General features: G+C 35.9%; 1 non-coding gene across 1 annotated transcript; it reads right to left on the minus strand.

Moving 5' to 3' along the window:
* Positions 1 to 15998: 15998 nt before the first annotated feature.
* Positions 15999 to 16106, minus strand: LOC148556240 (small nucleolar RNA R71). The gene has a single exon (XR_015886968.1). It is a non-coding gene; the product is annotated as a small nucleolar RNA R71 (small nucleolar RNA).
* Positions 16107 to 16378: the final 272 nt, after the last annotated feature.

Genomic DNA, 16378 nt, shown 5'->3' on the forward strand with positions numbered 1-16378 from the left:
TCTGCATGTGGCTGAAATTTTGATGGCAAAATTTTCTTTTAGGAGGGTAGAATGTAACAACCCCGATTTTCGAGTACGTGAGATCTTTTCTGAAAGTACGGATTTCTCTGGAAGATCATTAAGGGGAGAACCTATGCTATATCATTAAGCATCTCAATCCTCATTGTCATTATATTATCCTTAATTCAGGACCTTAGTGGAGATAAGCCTGACAACGCAATTGCGAAGAACCTAATTTTTGAACCGTATCAGTTATGAGTTTTGATTATAGTTTTCGTAAATAGTCTCTGTTTGACAAACCGGACTCGATTCATGAGAGGAAAGAGATAGTATAATATTATCATTATATTAGTATTAGAAAATGTTTGAATGATATTATAAGGTTACCTGGTCTGTTTTAGTTAAAAACAGAAAATCGGTTTAACCGGGTTTACGGTTTACTGGTGTAGCTTAGCACCAGCACTCTCTGATGAATTTAGCAATGCTAAGGCCTCATTATACATGTTCTATTCTCATAATAAATATGTTACTAGTGTCATTTATGCTAGTAGCTCAGAAAATAATTTTTAGAGATATTTTTACGAGTGTTCCGATACACCTAGTTTTAGTAGTTATACACCAGAGATATTTTAATATTATTTTAATCCACCTCCAAGCCAACCAATCACAACTCACCTTACACCCCCAAGACCCCCAAGGCTGGCTCATTTTCACTTTGTGGCCGAAAATAGGTAGAGAGAAAAAGAGAGAAAAGTTCTTAGTTCCAAATCTTCAAAGCTTGATTTCTACTGAACTAAAACTCAAATCAAAATTCCAATCCGACCAGAATGATCCTCTCTTCTTTCTCTAAATGATCATATGACTTATCAAGGCTGGAATCAAGGTGAGTTGGCTGCACCATCTCTCTTTTGATTCGGTTTCAAGGAAACATGCTTAAATATGTGTTTTCTTGATGTGATTTAGGAGGAAAAAGTGCTTAAGGACCACCTGAAAGTCTAACCAAATTAGGAGCAGCAAAACCAGGTAGGGTTTGACAAAATTAATCTTGATTATTTGTGTTTGAGTTGTGTGAATGTTGTATGATTTGGCTGTGCTAAAAATTGGTTGCATATATGATTGATTCTTGGTGAAAAGTTGGTGAAATTTTGATGAAATTTGATGAAATTCAAGCTTTAAAGTTCATGTTCTTGGAGCAGCTGGAAAAATAAAAACCTAGGCTTAAATTGAGGTTCAATTTGTGTTGAAATCATGTGGAAAAGATGGGGTTTTAGTGGCTGGGAATTTATTATGAATTATGGTAAAAATCGGTTGCTGAAAAGACTGAAAAACGGGTAAAAACAGAGAAAGAATCTGAAGAATTTGTGAAGAACATGAAGAACACTTTGAGTGTGGTAAAGAACAATGAAGAACGACTTTTTGATTCATAAAATGGCAAGGAAGTAATTAATTTGGTGTTTGGGGGGTTATTCGGTAATTTCTGAAAGTTAGGGTGGTTAAAGTAGAAATATTAAAAGTTACGGGTGGTAAAAAGTTAATTTTAAAGGTTAAAAGGTAAAGGCAAGGTAATTTTCGAAAATTTAATAATAAAATAATAAATAATAATAAAATATTAAATAATAATATTTTTAAATAAAAATAATATTTTAATAAAAACATTAAAATAATGCGGAAAAGGCAGTTTTCTGTAAAAGCTTTAGAAAGACAACTTTAAGCGCAGAATCTCATAATTATCTTCATAAAACACTTAGGGAGTGGTAATAACATGTTAGTGAGGCAAAGATAAAAGAAAGATATAAAGTTGAAGAAAAGATAAAAGTCGAAGAAAAAATCTGTAAAGTTTTAATGACAAAAACAGACAGAGATTAGTGAACGAACTAGGGCAACATAGTTAGTCCTTGAGTTGCGACTAGGGTTAGGTATTATATGAAAAGTTAAACTGCTTCAGTATAGACTTAATGAACCTATACTTGGGACAGACTAACTATTCATACCGAAATTTACTTAAGCTTTAAATACATACGTTAAGCAGAGAAATCAAAGCAGACAAAAGAAACACAGAGAACAGAGTAACCAGAGAAGAATAAAGGGATACAGAGAAAAGAGTAATCTGATAAAGAGAAATGGTTTGATTTAAGATGTTGTAAAAGTAAAAGCTGTAAAGTTTGTATAGTATGATTGAACAGAGAAACAAAGAAGTACTGCATAAGAATGTGAAAGTGATGATGAATAATGAGAATGATAATGAATGATGATAATGAGAAAAAAGTAATATAACAAAGAGAATAGAGGAGAAGAGTATAAAAATAAAGAGTTAAGCCTTGTGGCATGATATTCTATTATATGTTCATTTGATGCTTTTCTATTGGCCCTAGATGTCCTGTAGGCCCAAGTTCACCTACAGTGAGTTGTTATTCCTGTAGGCCAAAGTTCACCTGCAGTGAATATCAATTGTGTATCTCAAGGTGTTGCTCCTGTAGGCCAAAGTTCACCTACAGAGAGTTGTAATACCTGTAAGACAAAGTTCACTTACAGGGACGCTATTTCTGTAAGCCGAAGTTCACTTACAGATGTGCTATTTCGGTAGGCCGAAGTTCACCTACAGAAAGTTGTTATGCTGTAATTAGACTATTTCTGTAAGCTGAAGTTCACTTACAGAGGTGTTATTTCTGTAGGCCGAAGTTCACCTACAGAAAGTTGTTATGTTGTGTTTAGACTATTCCTGTAAGCCGAAGTTCACTTACGGGAGTGCTATTTCTGTAGGCCGAAGTTCACCTACAGAAAATAAGCCATATCTTGGACTAGTTCCTAGGTAATGTCGGGCTGCGGGGTGTAAACCGACACGTGAGCTCATGGCCTGCATAGGACAGACATGCATCATTCTTGGTTGCGCATTTCCTCTGTTATGATTGTTGTTTGAATCTATGCCTTCTTTGTTTTCATTCTATTCTCTGTGTCTATGTTTTGTTTTCTTGTATTCTTTTGTTTGTGTTTTGCTTTTTATTTTCTCTATTTTCTCTATTTATCTATTTCTTCTGTCTACTGCTTCTCAGTATTCTGCTATTTATCTGCTAAACAACACGAAATTAATGAACGTAACTAATAACCCCGGCCCTACTAAGAACTCCCCAGTTCTTACCCCTTCTCTCTCCCTTCCCCCTTCAGATGGAACCATGTGTTCCCTTCCGTAGTTCATTAACGATCGTACGCAAAAAGGATTCTGCTCTAGGTAGTCTTCTGAGTCTAGGGTGAATCTCGTTCTCTATTTATATGTATATACTGTGAGACCAGCCAACGTCTGCACCCCGTTCGTATGCGAACTTTAGCCTATGTCCTCCGTACAATGTTGCTGCTTTGTGGCCACTCGATGAAGTACTTGAGAGACGTTCTTTGATGACATATGATCGTGCAGAGGATTAGTAGACGACCTTCTACCTTTTGATGATGATCCACCTGACTTGAGTTTTGAAGACCTAGAACGTACTTTCCCTCGCTTTAGTAGTTTAGAGGGACTAGGTGAGTATAGAGTCTAGGCTAGCCTGGGCGCCAGCTTAGGGACTTCTTGAACAGGTCAGGACCAGGGATGTTGTATGTATATATATGTATATAGATATTATTTAGCTATATCTAGGGGTGTTCTAACTAAAAGGCTATACTCTAATAAAGGCTGGATCACGGAATGATATCAACTGCTTGTGATATATTTATGTATGGTTGTTTATAAATGTTTTATCTGTTACTATTTGTGACTTAATTATTAATGATTCTGTTTTTAATCCAAACGTTTTTTTAAAAAAAAAAGTACCTCGTAAAATAACTACGCTTTTAATAACGAATCAGGCTCATATAATAAATAATAGATAATAATTAGGTAGACAAGTTGGTAGCGCTCAGTTTCTAGTATGATCATGACGTACGAGAAATTGGGTCGTTACACTTGAACGAGGTACAAGAGCGAGCAGAAAAGTACATTAACATGGAGGAAAACTCACGACTAGGAGAGACCTCTAAATCTGGATTCTCCTACCCATCTAGGGCCAAGCACAAAGAGTCCAAGAAGAAATAAGATCAATCTAATGGAAAGCCGAGAAAATACCGCAATTACACACCTCTTCGGGTGTCCCTCGTAGATGTTTATCGCGAAATAAGCAACACTGAGAAGATCCCTCCACCTCGCTCAATCAAAAGCAAAAAAGAAGGAGGAAATCGGATAGAGTACTGCGAGTACCATCGAATTTCAGACATCCCACTAATGAATGCTTCGACCTGAAGAATGTCATAGAGAAGTTGGCAAGAGAGGGTCGACTAGATTGGTACTTAGCTAACAAGACAAACGAACCAAGAAAATGAAGATGAAATGAAGAGGTCGGACGGACTGAATGACTACCTCACACTCCCGAGAGACATGTCCACATGATAAATGGGGGATTCACAGGAGGAGGAATCTCTAAATCATCTCAAAAAAGACACCTTAAAGAAGTATATCATGTTGGGGAAGGAAAGAGGACAATCGACCTCCCCGCAATTACATTTACTAAAAAGATGCAACAGGTGTTATCCCGGGACATGATGATCCCATGGTCATTACTGTCATATTGGCCAATGCTAATCTTCACAGAACATTAGTGGATCATGGAAGCTCTGCGGACATCTTGTTCAAATCTGCCCTCGACAAACTCGCCCTGTAAGAAAAAGAGCTCAGAGCATATCCGAATAGCTTATTCGGGCTAGGAGATACCCTAATCCAACCACTTGGATATATCTTGATACATACAACCTTCGGAAAGGGAACCCGGTCAAGGACACTCAACATAGACTACATAGTAGTTGATGTGAGTTCAGCCTATAACGCCCTAATAGGTCGGACAATATTGAACTAGCTTGCTGCAGTAGTTTCAACTCCACATCTGTGGATGAAGTTCCCAACTTCAAAAGGGATCGCAACAATAAAAAGAGACCAAAAAATTACACGACGCTGTTACAATGAAAGTTTGAATCTCAAAGGCAACCCGAAAGGAGAGGAAGTCAACACCATTGAACTCGGGGGAATTCGAGCTCGCGAAGAATTCCACCCACAACCTAAAGGCAAGACGGAAAAGGTCCAAATCGGTGATGATCAGGACAAAACAACAAATATTGGGGGAACCTTGAAAAGAGACCTGATGAGCGGATAATTTATACGCTTTTTGGCATTATTTTTAGTATGTTTTTAGTATATTTTAGTTAGTTTTTATTATATTTTTATTAGTTTTTATTTAAAATTCCCTTTTCTGGACTTTACTATGAGTTTGTATATTTTTCTGTGATTTCAGGTATTTTTTGGCTGAAATTGAGGGACCTGAGCAAAAATCTGATTCAGAGGCTGAAAAGGGACTGCAGATGCTGTTGGATTCTGACCTCCCTGCACTCGAAGTGGATTTTCTGGGGCTACAGAAGCCCAATTGGTGAACTCTCAATTGCGTTGGAAAGTAGACATCCTGGGATTTTCACCAATATATAATAGTTTATACTTTACTCAAGATTTGATGGCCCAAACCGGTGTTCCAAGTCAGCATAGAAATTCTGGCGTCAAAACGCCATAACTGGCATAAAAGCTGGAGTTAAACGCCCAAACTGGCACAAAAGCTGGCGTTTAACTCCAAGAAAAGTCTCTACACATGGAAGCTTTAATGCTCAGCCCAAGCACACACCAAGTGGGCCTGGAAGAAGATTTCTGCATTAATTACCTATTTTTGTAACCCTAGGCTACTAGCACTACAAGAAAAACACCCATTCATGTACACTTGAAAAGTGTAGCCAAAAGTGAAAAAAAATGATGCCCTAGGCTACGGCTACGCTTTCTGGGCTACGGCTACACTTTTCAAGGTGATTCCTATTCGGCCGTTGCCTATTCTCAAAGGCTACGCTTTTCTGCACCAAGGGCTACGCTTTTGGCGTTTAGGAATAGGGTACGCTTTTCAAGTGATGCTGTCAAGGACCAAAGGCTATGCTTTTCAGCTTCCATTTTTATCAGAATAGGCTACGCTTTTCAACGCTACTGCATCACCTGCAAAGCGTAGCCACATTGTATACTATGGTTACTTTTTATAAGTGTAGCCTTAGGTCCCTCGTTTTCTTTTTATACTATAGCTACTGCATATAAGTGTAGCCTTAGGTCTCTTTTTTTGTATATATATATATATATATATATATATATATATATATATATATATATATATAATAATTATTAATACAAGATAATAGTTAATAATATGATTACATGTATAATGATTCTGTATTTTTATTTAAATGAGTTGAATATTATTATAAAATAAAAATAAATACATAATTATACTAAATAATTTCTTTAAATAATAAAAATTATCTCTAACCAAAATATATTTATAATAATAATCCAAAAATACTAGAATGAAGTTAGTTGTAAAAATTCATACATCTTACACTAAAGTAAGCATAGCCATATCAAAATAACCATAATATCAGATATTAGAATTTACTACTAATACTCTACAAAAAAACATATGCTACATACATAAGTATCTTCTAATAAAAGTCATTAGTCAACCATACATGTAAAGATTCTAAACAGTACTCTATCTTAGCCAATAAACCACAATAATAATCCGCTTAATCTTTATTGCTTAATCTTCATTGTTACCCTGCATAATTATATAGAAAAGTAGTTAGAAAAATATTCATAATGACATTCGTAATTATAAAAATTAAATGGAATTTTTGTTATATCAAGATTTTAGTATACAAAAATTATAAGTTTTTTTGGATTTTACATGTATAAGCCTATTGCGCATTTCATCAAACATCTCAAGTGCAAAATCACCCGAAGGCGCACACAATTAACAAAATGCACAGGCTTCCTATCTCTATCTCAGCATGCATATTTCAAAGAAACTTTGTCACTAATGTTTACCTGCTTACCAAACTCATGCTTAATATCTAAATCCAGAAAATGAAGAAGTAATCAATAAACAACCGTATTTCTTATCAAATATACATAACTCACCATCATACTTGATGAGCAAAAACATGAGCCATGATTATATCATTATAGCGAGACATAACACGAGCAACATCTCGAGTCTCCTCTCGCTTGCCCATTTGGATATCATCAGGTCCTAAATATATAGCATGGCCACCTAACAATGAAAAGCCAGTCTCAAATGAAACACGCATTCTCATTGATGGCTTTGCAAAGATCATTGCCATTGTCTTCCCTTTAAATGGTTGAAATGTCCTATCCCCTGATTTAATTAATGCCTTGACCTCAATGGCTCGATCCAACATCTAAAAAATAGCGTCCTTATCAAAGTCATTTATGTGAAGAAAATCTTTCTTCACCTCGGTTTTTGCTGAATAGTTCAGGAAAACGTAAGATTTGATAGTAGAAGGCATGAATTTGCTGGATTCACGATAGAAATGGATTAATTAATTTCTTGAAAGATACAGAATTATAATTACAGTGTTCATGCATGCATCTAAATTTTAAAAATAGAAATACTCCATGATAATTGGTACACTAGATATGCGGAATGTCTCATTGGAGGTTAACGAATTGCTACATGCAATTAAGATTTACTTAAAACAGAAAATTTTCTTAAATATATATATATAAAAGAGGAGGGGGGAGCAGGGAAGATAGGCTCGTCTGAAACAAAAAAAAAATGTACCATTTCATACCACACATAAGAAAAATACACATATAACATGAAGAACATAGTAAAAATTATATACCGCAATGGATGGATATGTTTGTTACTTGAAGTGTATTTCAGGAAACTACAACCAAATTATGTAAAATCTACCATGTTCTGCCTTAGTCAAAAGCATGGAGGTTAACATTATTAGGATATTTGCATGAGTGGAATGTAAAAGAGAAGCAAGAAAAACAAATGTAAACAGACAATAAAATGAGGATGGGACATAATGGAAAAAGACGTTAATGATATTATCTACATCTATTACCTTAGATGAACATATAGAATGGTTTTGTAAATGTTAGGGAAAATATTGAAATATATCAGAAAGTAATTATGATTTCAACTATTTTTTCCATTTTCTTCATTATTGTGGATGGAAGAACATAAAATCTTTTTGAAACATCATTTCCACTAATTTTAGGGAGTAAAAGTTTGAGCAGAAACAAGTGCCAAAGTAACAACTCAATCCCTTCTCTTTCTTTCCTTTTTCGAGCAGCTTCTTCAATTACTTTTCATTCCATTTTGTTCACAAAAACCTGAGAAACCACCCATCCAAACAAGTTTTACAGAATACTAAATTATACTAAACAGATGCTTCATAGTCGTAGGTCCTTATTGTTGCATGGACAAAGGACAATAATCCAAACTCAAGTATTTGAGCACATAGTAGTAATACAGTAAACTCTCATTTTAATTCTTGATATTGTAATTTAGGAGATTTTAATTCTATGTCTCTATTATAGATTAAAGATGAATTCAAAACTAACAAATACAGTTTCAAGGATTAAGCTGTCTCAGAGTACAAAGCTAGAGAAAAATATCAAGGACTTAAAAGTAACTCTTCTAAAGTCAAGAACTACTGTGACCTACGCAAACTATTTTAAGATTAAAGTGAAATTCACTTATTATCAAGTATAGTTTCGATTAAAATTGCAGAAGATTTTTCTCGCACAAAGGATTTCTCAGCAGGATTTTGATTATAAGCTATTTTAAAATTTAGAGCAAAAGCTGATCTAATCCACACATGCAAACAAAATAAAAACCGAACTCCTAAAATAGAACAAGATCATTTTTAGATGGGGCACAAGACAACTCAGTTTCTTTCCAGTTCATTTTAATTTCGTGCAACAGTAACTTGCAAAGTAGTACAACACGAAATGGAAAATTCGAACTGACAATGAGTCTACTCATTTATTGAACAAATTTTCCCATGGAACTAAAAGGCAGAAACCATAATACCTGACTTCAATTTCTCATACACGGCCCAGTCAAGGGCTTTCTGAGCTGGTTCGGTCAATAGAGGATGCTCGGGGCTAAAGAAATACAGGTCAGATTTTCCAAGTAGCTCTACTGTTTCTTCTGGTACTTTGAAAAGAGAAATTCAATTGGCTCTCAAAAATTTTGCAGCTTTACTTGTTCCTAAAAGAATACAAAAAAAAAAATATGTTAGTGCTTATGAGTAGAAGAAAGGCATAGAGCTATAAATTTAGAAAACGGATTCATTCAACTTTATGAAATCAAGATGGAAGTATTAACCTCAACAAAACACATTAACTTTCTGGTTCAAATATACAACATATAATTTCAAGCCTAACCACAACACTATCTCACATCTCCTACCCAACTTTTCAAGAAAACAAGACAAAACATGATGATTTCATTTGTTTTATGCCCAAAATTCAAAAACAAAATGCAAAATCAAGAAAGCCTAACAAAGCAAGATGCAAAATTATAAAGCAAAATGCAAAATAAAAAAGAAAACTCTAACATAGTAAAAAGCAAAAATTACAAAAGATTGTAGAACTCCAAAAATCAGAAAAACAAATCCTCAAAAAAAAAAAAACCGCAGAACCAGAAAATTCATACACACCATTGTCTCGGTTCATCGTCACTACCATCTCAGTTCTCCATCGTGGTGAGTGGAGATGAATCAGTTACAAACAAAGAGTGGGGGAAGAGGCATACCAACAGTCTCGTCGCTGCTTGAAGTTTTGATTTGAGTTATCTCCTCCGCTGCTTGATACACAAAATCGCAAGAAAAGACAATAGACGAACGAACCTAGGGCTTGTGGTGAACAAACCTAGAAGAATGAGTTCTCCTACGCTGCAACACAAAATCACAAAATCAATTCATGAGTTCACAGATTATCGTACCAAACCCCCAAATTGAAACCCTAAAATCGGAACCCTACATTCTCAAATTTCAGAAACCAAATGAAGGTAGATGCATACCTTCTCGACGATGGTGAGCAAATGAAGAGAGGCTTTCAGTTGAGTGCAGCGTCTTCCTGATATGAGCTAACAGCAAAGATAAGCGATGGTGCGATGAAGATGAGTGACGGCGTGGTGAGTGGTGAAGATGAGTGAGTGTAGAGTCTTCTTGGAGGTGAGTGGTGACACCGTGAGTGGTGTGGTGATGGCGGACCTTTTCTCTGATTTGGGGTGATGAGTGGCGCGAAGAAGACGGGAAAAGCTAACAAGGGTGATGAATGTTACGTTTCATTCGCGATTTGGCTAAGTATCTTCGCGATGGATGGTGAGGGTTTTCGATCTTCTCTGGATTTTCTTCGTGCTTTGGAGGGTTTTCTCCTCTGAAAGGGTGATGACAAGCTTTGGAGGGAATGGGTCAAAATTTTACTAAGTTAAGAGGGAAAAAATGTGAGTTGAGTGTGCGAGTTTACAGGAAAGAGTTAAGAGGGAAAAAATTCACCAAGGTCAAGGTCAAGTTTTTGGCTATAGATACATTAGGCATCACTTTTAAAACGCACTCAAAACTTAATAAATAGGCTACTCTCTAAAAGCGTCTTCTTTGATACGAAAAGTGAACCTATAGATATCAACCTACGGCTACGCTTTATAACTGATTTCTATAATACCTAAGGCTACACTTTTTAAATGATGCCACAATTATGTATCATTTTCTCTTATAAAAAGGCAACACGGAGAAAAGCGTAGCCTATTCATAGAATAGGCTACGCTTTTCAAATGTAGCTTAAAAAAAGTGTGGCTGAATGGGTATTTTTCTTGTAGTGTAGTTTTCTATAAATAGGACCTTTTGCTAGGATACTTTACACACACAGATACTTTCATATACCTTTTGATCTTTATGTTCACGTTTGGGGAGGCTGGCCATTCGGCCATGTCTAGACCCTGTACTTATGTATTTTCAACGGTGGAGTTTCTACACACCATAGATCAAGGTGTGGAGCTCTACTATTCTTCATGAATTAATACAATTACTATTGTTCTTCTATTCAATTCACACCTACTTCTTCTCTAAGATATTCATTCGTTCTTCAACTTGATGAATGTGATGATCCGTGACACTCATTATCATTCTCACCTATGAACATGTGCCTGACAACTGATGACAAATCATCTTAGCCTAGTTTCACTAGCCTTTTTCTTTTGTTTTCGATTGATTTATGCACTTTCTTGAGCCATAAGCAAGCCAATTGGGTAGATTTCCATGTTTCCTTTGATTCAATCAACCATGTATGAATTAATGCAATTTCATGAGATTTTATGCTATAATTGTCATATATTATGAAAGAATAACAAACTCATGATTTTAAGCAAAGCTTTGATGTGTTTGGTTGATTGATGATAGGTGAAAAGAGTTTTGAAGAAGGTTGAAGAAAGAAGGAATGGCTAGGAGCAAGAGAGAACAAAAAGCTTGAGCAAAAGTTTGCCTCAAACTTTAGCTCAAACTTTCAAAAGAGTTGAAAACACTCCAGAAGAAAAAAGCTTGAGCAAAAGTTTGACCTCAAACTTTAGCTCAAACTTTTGGGAGAAAAGCTTGAGCCAACGTTTGCCTCAAACTTTTTGGCAAACGTTGGCATCACAAAATCAATACCCTGGAGAAAAAAGCTTGCGCCAACGTTTGAGGTCAAACTTTTGCTCAAACGTTGGCGCCACACTTGCACACCCTGGAGGAAAAAGCTTGCGCCAACGTTTGAGGTCAAACTTTTGCTCAAACGTTGGCGCCACTCTTGCACACCCTGGAGGAAAAAGCTTGCGCCAACATTTGAGGTCAAACTTTTGCTCAAACGTTGGCGCAACACACATTTACAAGGGGGCCAACGTTTGAGCAAAAGTTTGACCCCAAACTTTGGCTCAAACGTTGGTAGCAACAAGAATGGGGCAGCTGGTATAAAAAGTTTGAGTAAAAGTTTGCCTCAAACTTTTACTCAAAATTTTACTCAAGCTTTTATGATTCACAACCCGGTTCACATTGGTTCTCTCTCCAACTCCAAGAGCAATCAACCAAGGCCTCTATCAACCCAATTTCATCAAGAGCAAAGGCCCAATTCAAGGCTTGAAGACCATTTGAAGAAAGTGTATAAATAGATTAGGATTTAAGTTTTTGGGGAGCTTCCTTTTAGAATTTTTGTAACACTTACAGTAGGGAACTTACTTTACATTTTTGAATTGTTTTCTTTAGAATTCTAGAGAATTGGGGAGGAGAATTGATCTCTCTTCTTCCTGGTTCTTGTTGAGCACTCTTTACTTTTCTTGCTTGGGATCTTAGGTGGAGAATTGAAGAACTTCTGTTTCAATCTCACCTTTGGATCTTGTTTAATTTTCTGCATAATTGAATTTCCTTTTCAGTTAATTGCTTCTTCTTCTATTCTCTCTACAATTTACATTTCCCTTGCAATTGTTCTTGCTGGATCTAGGAAGGCAGTGAGATCTAGACTTGGTTATCTAGTCTCTTGGGTCCTGAGATCTACAGCTTTAAATTTCAATTTCCCTGTTTCGTTGCTACACCAAGCTGATTTCCATTTTTGTCAAGATCCGGTTCAATTGAATCCATCTTTTACATTCCTGTTTGTTGCAATTTATTGTTCCTTGTTTAATTTCTGCAAATCCACTTCCCAATTCCCTTTACCATTCAAGCCATTTACATTTCTTGCACTTTAAGATTCTGCAATTTACATTTCTTGCAATCTAAGTTTCTGCAATTTACATTACTTGTTCTTTAAGATTCAGCTTATTTACTTTCTTTACTCTTTAATTTTCTGCAATCTACCCTTCTCCCTTTTAATTTCATGCAATTTAGCTTCTGTCGAATACAAACTACTCAAATCAATTCTTGATTCGCTTGACTAAATCAACCACTAAACTAAAATTGCTCAATCCTTCAATCCCTGTGGGATCGACCTCACTCCCGTGAGTTTTATTACTTGATACGACCCGGTGCACTTGCCGGTTAGTTTTGTGTGTTTGGAATTCGTTTTTCGTTTTCCAAAATTACGCATCAAGTTTTTGGCGCCGTTGATTGAATGCGTATCTTTTGGGTTTCTAATCTAAGATTGGAACCTTCGTGGTATAGGCTAGAATCAATTGGTGGCCATTCCTGAGATCCGGAAAGTCTAAACCTTGTCTGTGGTATTCCGAGTAGGATCTGGGAAGGGATGACTGTGACGAGCTTCAAACTCGCAAGTGTTGGGCGTGTGACAGATGCAAAAGGATCAATGGATCCTATTCCAACATGATCGAGAACCGACAGATGATTAGCTGTGCGGTGACAGCGCATTTGGAACATTTTCACTGAGAGGACGGGAAGTAGCCATTGACAACGGTGATGCCCAACATAAAGCTTGCCATGGAAGGGAGTATGAATGATTGGAAGAAGGCAATAGGTAAGCAGAGGTTCAAGAGGAACAAAGCATCTTCATACGCTTATCTGAAATTCCTACCAATGAATTACATAAGTATCTCTATCTCTATCTCTATCTTTATTTTATGTTTATGTTTTAATTATCAATTTTCCATAACCATTTGAATCCACCTGAATGAGATTTACAAGATGACCATAGCTTGCTTCAAGCCGACAGTCTCCGCGGGATCGACCCTTACTCACGTAAGGTATTATTTGGACGACCCAGTGCACTTGCTGGTTAGTTGTGCGGAATTGTGACAAAGTGTGATTCACATTTGAGAGCTCCAAGTCTTTGGCACCATTGTTGATGATCACAATTTCGTGTACCAAGTCTTTGGCGCCGTTCCCGGGTATTGTTTGAGTTTGGACAACTGACGGTTTATCTTGTTGCTTAGATTAGGTAATTTTACTTTTTATTTTCAAAAATTTTTTTTTTAAATACAAAAAATCTTCTATTTTGTTCTTCAGAGTTTTTAAGAATGAATTCTAGAGTTTCATGATGATCTATTGAAGTCTGGCTGGCTGTGAAGTCATGTCTAATCTTATTGGACCGAGGTTTCAACTTATCATCACAAGAGCTTGTTGATTTCTATCAATTTTGCTATTGTGAGCAATGATCTGCTAATGCTTGGCTGGCCATTGGCCATGTCTAGTGTTTTGGACCGGAGCTTTCATTGAAAGCTTGGCTGGCTAGTAAGCCATGTCTAATTCCTAGACCGGAGTCTTAGACTAGCATTGTAATGATTCCTGGAACTCTTATTAAAAATTTTGAATCCCTTTATTTTCTTTTCCACTCAATTTTCAAAAAATCACAAAAAAATTTATAAAACCATAAAAATAAAAAATATTTTATGTTTCTTGTTTGAGTCTAGTATCAATTTTTAAGTTTGGTGTCAGTTGCATGTCTTTATTTTTCTTGCATTTGTCGAATACATGCATTATGTTCTTCATTGATCTTCAAGTTATTCTTGATGATTTCCTTGCTCTGATCTTTGAATTCTCTTGTTTTATGTCTTTTGTTGTTTCTTACATGCATTTTCAAATTGTTATAGTCCTTAGTATACAAACTTCTAAGTTTGGTGTCTTGCATGCATTGTTTATTTGATCTTAGTTGCATTTTTATTGTTTCTCATCATTTAAAATTCAAAAATTTTTTCAAAATTGTGTCTTTTCAAGTCAATAACACAGAGAATTGAAGATTCAGAACATTCAGCTGAGGAATTACACAGAAAAAGCTGGGCGTTCAAAACGCCCAGTGAAGAAGGAAAACTGGCATTTAAACGCCAGCCAGGGTACCTGGCTGGGCGTTAAATGCCCAAAAAGGTAGCATTTTGGGCGTTAAACGCCAGAATGGATGCCATTCTGGACGTTTAACGGCAGGAGGACACTAGAGGGAAGATTTTGTTTTTAATTCAACTCTTTTTCAAGTTTTCATAATTTTTAAAAATCAAATCTTTTTCAAATCATATTTTTTCAATTATATCCTTTCAAAATCAATTTCTTTTCAATTTTTTTTATTTATTACTATTTTCAAAAATATTTGTTACAATTAATGATGTAATTCAAAATTTTCTAGTTGTTACTTGCCTATTAAGAAAGGATCATATTTTAAATTCTAGAATAATATCTTTTAATTTCTTGTTAGTCAAGTAATCAACTTTAACTTTAAAACTTTCCTTTTTTAAATTCTCAATTCATATCTTTTCAATCACACCTTTTTCAAAATTAGGTCTCAATCATATCTTTTTTATTTCTAATTTCAAAATTTTTTTCAAAAATCACTTAATTTCTTTCCCAATCTTAGTTTTCGAAAATCATCAATCAAATTTTCAAATTTCTTTTAATTTTTTTTCAAAATCTTTTTATTTTATTTTCGAAAATTCTTCCCCTCTTTTCATACGCTTCTATTTAAGGACTAACACCCCTCCTCAATGAGCAATTCGAACTCTATCTCCCTTAATAAGTTCGAATTCTCTCTTCTCTACCTCCTCCTTCTATTCTTTTTTTCCTCTGACACCTCAAGGAATCTCTATACTGTGACATAAAGGATTCCATATTTTCTTCTTCTCTCTTTTCATATGAGCAGGAGCAAGGACAAGGGCATTCTTGTTGAAGCTGATCCTGAACTTGAAAGGACCTTGAAGAGAAAGCTAAGAGAAGCTAAAGTACAACTCTCTATAGAGGACCTAACAGAGCTTTTCAAACAAGAAGAAGACATGGCAGCCGAAAACAACAACAATGCCAACAATGCAAGGAAGGTGCTTGGTGACTTTACTGCACCTACTCCTGACTTCTATGGGAAAAGCATCTCAATCCCTGCCATTGGAGCAAACAACTTTGAGCTTAAGCCTCAATTAGTTTCTCTGATGCAACAGAATTGCAAGTTTCATATACTTCCATTGGAAGATCCTCATCAGTTCTTAGCTGAATTCTTGCAAATCTGTGACACTGTCAAGACCAATAGGGTTGATCCTGAGGTCTACAAACTTATGCTTTTTCCCTTTGCTGTAAGAGACAGAGCTAGAATATGGTTGGATTCACAACCTAAAGAAAGCCTGAACTCTTGGGAAAAGCTAGTTAATGCCTTCTTGGCAAAGTTCTTTCCACCTCAAAAATTGAGCAAGCTTAGAGTGGAAGTCCAAACCTTCAGACAGAAGGAAGGTGAATCCCTCTATGAAGCTTGGGAGAGATACAAGCAATTGATCAGAAGGTGTCCTTTTGACATGCTTTCAGAATGGAGCATCATAGGTATCTTCTATGATGGTCTGTCTGAACTGTCCAAAATTTCATTGGACAGCTCTGCTGGAGGATCTCTTCATCTGAAGAAGACGCCTGCAGAAGCTCAGGAACTCATTGAAATGGTTGCAAATAACCAATTCATGTACACCTCTGAAAGGAATCATGTGAATAATGGGACAAATCAGAAGCAAGGAGTTCTTGAGATTGATACTCTGAATGCCATACTGACTCAGAACAAAATATTGACTCAACAAGTCAATAT

The sequence above is a fragment of the Arachis ipaensis genome, chromosome B6 (genome assembly GCF_059453495.1).
Source record: "Arachis ipaensis isolate K30076 ecotype BB chromosome B6, ASM5945349v1, whole genome shotgun sequence".
Classification (NCBI taxonomy): Eukaryota; Viridiplantae; Streptophyta; class Magnoliopsida; order Fabales; family Fabaceae; genus Arachis; species Arachis ipaensis.